Raw genomic sequence first — 4,282 nt, 5'->3', positions numbered from 1 at the left:
CAGTTACAGGAGAAGTACTGTGAACAGTACAGACCACTCTACATTGTCTTTACATATGAACATACGAATTAGGAGGAGGAGTGGGCCGCTCGTCCCTTCGAGCCTGCTTCACCATTCAATAAGCTCATGGCTGAACTGATTACTTCACATTTCCATCTCCCTCCGATAACCTTTCACCCCCTTGCAGATAAAGAATCTATCCATCTCTCCCTTAAAAATATTCAAAGACTCTGCTTCCACCGCCTTTTGAGGAAGAAAATTCCAAAGACTCACGACCCTCTGAGGGGGAAAATTGCTCCTCATCTCTGTCTTAAATGGGTGACCCCTTATTTTTAAACAGTGACCCCCTAGCTCTAGATTCTCCCACAAGGGGAAACATCCTTTCCACATCCACCCTGTCAAAACCCCTCAGGATCTTGTATGTTTCAATCATGTCGCCTCTTTCTCTTCTAAACTCTAGTGGATACAAACCTAGCCTGTCCAATCTTTCCTCGTAAGACAGCCCGCCCATTCCATGTATTAGTCTAGTAAACCTTCTCTGTACTACCTCAATGTATTTACATCCTTCCATAAATAAGGAGACCAGTACTGTACTCAGTACTGCAGAAGTGGTCTCACCAATGTCCTGTATAGCTGAAGCATAACCTCCCTACTATTGTATTCAATTCCCCTGGCGATAAATGATAACATTCTACTGGCTTTCCTAATTACGTGCTGTACCTGCAGACTAATCTTTTGCGATTCGTGCACTAGGACACCCAGATCACTCTGCATCTCAGATCTCTGCAATCTCTCACCATTTAGATAATATGCTTTTTTATTCTTCCTGCCATAGTGGACAATTTCCCACTTTCCCACATTATACTCCATTTGCCAGGTCTTTGCCCATTCACTTAACCTATCTATATCCCTTTGTAGCCCCCTTATGTCCTCTTCACAACCTACTTTCCTCCCTATCTTTGTCATCAGAAAATTTAGCAACCATACTTTTGGTCCCTTCATCAAAGTCATTTCGAGAATTGTAGAATGTTGAGGCCCCAGCACAGATCCTTGTGACACACCACTCGTTACTTCTTGCCAACCAGAAAATGACCCATTTATGTTGACTCTCTGTTTCTGTCAGCTAGCCAATCTTCTATCCATGCCAATATGTTACCCCCGACACCATGAGCTTTTATTTTCTGCAATAACCTTTGATATGGCACCTTATTCTTCTGGAAATCGAAGTACAATACATCCACCGGTACCCCTTTATCCACAGCACATATAACTCCCTCAAAGAACTCCAATAAATTGGTTAAACATGGTTTCCCTTTCACAAAACCATGTGCCTCTGCCTGGTTACCTTAATTTTTTCTAAATGCCCTGCTATAACATCTTCATTAATCGCTCCTAACATTTTCCCGAAGACAGATGTAAAGCTAACTGGCCTGTCGTTTCCTCCTTTCTGTCTCCCTCCCTTTTTGAATAAATGAATTACATTCGCTACTTTCCAATCTAACAGAACCTTCCCGAAGCGAGGGAATTTTGGAAAATTAAAGCCAGCGCATCAACTATCTCACTAGCCACTTCAGGACCTGGCGACTTGTCAGCCCGCAGCTCCAACAATTTGTTTAGTACCACTTCCCTGGTGATTGTAATTTTCTTGAGTTCCTCCCTCCCTTCCATTTCCTGACTTACAGCGAATACTGGGATGTTATTTGTATCCTCAATAGTGAAGACCAATCCAAAGTATCTGTTCAATTCATCTGCCATCTCTTAATTATGCATTATTAATTCCCCAGACACACTGTCCATAGGACCAACACTCACTTTGTTAACTCTTTTCTTTTTAAAATATCTATCGAAACTCTTACTAGCTGTCGTTCTATTGCGCGCTCGCTTTCTCTCGTACTCTAATTTTACTTTCCTTATCAATCTTTTAGTCATTCTTTGCTGTATTTTATGTTCTGTCCAGTCTTCTGACCTGCCTCCCATCTTTGCACAATTATAGGCTTTTTCTTTAAGTTTGATAGTATCTTTAACTGTTTTTGTTCACCACGGATGGTGAGTCCCACCTTTGGAATTTTTTTTTCTCGTTGAAATGTATCTATTCTGTGTATTCTGAAATTTTCCTTAAATGTCTGCCACTGAATCTCTATTGACTTATCCCTTAACCTAATTTGCCAGTTCACTTTAGCAAGCTCTGCTTTCATGTCCCTTTCATTACCCTTATTTAAGTTTAAAATACCAGTCTGGGACCCACTCTCCTCTCCCTCAAACTGAATGTAAAATTCAATCATATTATGATCGCTACTACTTTGGGGCACCTTCACTATGAGGTCATTAATTAATCCTATCTCGTTGCACAATGCCAGGTCTAGTAGAGCCTGCTCTCTGGTTGGCTCCAGAACTTATTTTTCCAAGAAATTATCCCAAAAACATTCTCTGTACTCCTCATCCAGGCTACCTCTGCCCATCAGAATTTTCCAGTCTATATGGAGATCAAAATCCCCCATAATTATTGCTGTACCTTTCTGACAGGCTACCATTATTTCTTTTTTTATACCCCATCCTACAGTGTGATTAATGATAGGTGGCCTGTACACCATTCCCACAAGTGACTTCTTGCCTGTATTATTTCTCATCTCAACCCAAACTGCTTCTACATCCTGATCTCCAGAACTCAGGTCATCCCTCTCTATTGCGCTAATACCATCATTAATTAACAGAGCTACCCCGCCACCTTTTCCAAGCTTCCTGTCCTTCCTAAATCCCATGTAACCTCCAATATTCACATCCCAATCTATGTCGCCCTGCAGCCATGTCTCTGTAATGACTATCAGATCGTACTTATTGATTCTATTTGTGCTCTCAGTTCATCTATTTTGTTTCGAATGCTCCATGCATTCAGATACGGAACATTTAGTTTTGTCCTTTTATTCTTTTTGTAACCTCGAGCCTTATCTGTTGATTTACTCTTTGATTTGTATGCTCTGTCCCTTCCTGTCACAGTCTGTTTATCATTTCCCATATTTATACCTTTCTCTCTTGCCTTGTCTCTCCTCCTTGATTCACCAGATCTACCCAATTTTGATCCCTTGCCCCCACTATTCAGTTTCAAACTTTCTCTACTTCCCTAGTTATGTGGCTCGCTGGAACACCGGTCCCAGCACGGTTCAGGTGCAGACCGTCCCAATGGTACAGCCATCTCTTTCCCCAGTACTGGTGCCAATGCCCCACGAACCAGAACCCACTACTACCACACCAGTCTTTGAGCCACGCATTAATTTTTCTAATCTTATTTGTCCGATGCCAATTTGCACATGGCTCAGGTAATAATCCAGAGATGATGACCTTTGAGGTTCTCCTACTTAATTTGCTGCCTCGTTCCTCATACTGACTATGCAGAACCTCTATCCTTGTCCTGCCTATGTCGTTGGTACCGACATGGACCACGACAACTGGCTCCTCCCCCTCCCATTGTATGTTTCTCTCCAGCCCTGAGCAGACGTCCTGAATCCTGGCACCGGCAGGCAACACAGCCGTCTGGACTCTTGCTCTTTGCTGCAGAGAACAGAGTCAATCCACCTTACTATGCTGTCTCCTACTACCACTACATTCCTTTTATCTCACTCTTTGAGCCGCAAACTTTTTTGTTAATTTTTTTTTTACCAGGTGGATGCATGTAGTGGACGGGGCAAGCCCCTGTTCCATTTCCCTGTCCCAAAAATCAATTTAATATTTGATCCCCAGATAGGGGACGCATCAGATATTAAACTGATAAGAACAGATATCTTTTATTTTTATTTCCAAAATATACTTTATTCATAAAAATCTGCAAAATTTACATTGCCAGACAGTTTCAAACAGCACCAAAAAATACAAACATTGCAAGGGAGATCAGTTTCCTTCAATACGATCATGAGTTTCTTCACAACCCTTCCATTTCACTCTTGTAATGCCAATTACAGTTTCATATTTACAGCAAATGAAAATATCAACGATACAGTTCGAGGGGTTTCCCATGGATCCAGCCCCTCAGTTCAGCTTGGTGGGGGGACCTTACACTGTCGTCTTTCCCCATTGAGCCTTTGCTGCGGCTGCCCCAAGCTTTAGTGCGTGCCTCAGCACGGAGTCCTGGACCTTGGAATGTGCCAGTCTGCAACATTCAGTGGTGGACAAGTCTTTGCACTGGACGACCAGCACGTTTCGGGCAGACCAAAGGGCGTCTTTCGCCGAATTGATAGTCCTCCAGCAGCAGTTGATGTTTGTCTCGGTGTGCGTCCCTGGGAACTGCCCG

General features: G+C 42.7%; 1 pseudogene; it reads right to left on the bottom strand.

Moving 5' to 3' along the window:
- Positions 1 to 3,656: 3,656 nt before the first annotated feature.
- On the bottom strand, positions 3,657 to 3,800 carry LOC137360213 (U2 spliceosomal RNA; annotated as a pseudogene).
- Positions 3,801 to 4,282: the final 482 nt, after the last annotated feature.

This window comes from Heterodontus francisci, unplaced genomic scaffold (assembly GCF_036365525.1).
Source record: "Heterodontus francisci isolate sHetFra1 unplaced genomic scaffold, sHetFra1.hap1 HAP1_SCAFFOLD_97, whole genome shotgun sequence".
Taxonomy (NCBI): Eukaryota; Metazoa; Chordata; class Chondrichthyes; order Heterodontiformes; family Heterodontidae; genus Heterodontus; species Heterodontus francisci.
The sequence above is the reverse complement of the archived record's forward strand: the minus strand, read 5'-3'. Positions and strand labels throughout refer to the sequence as shown.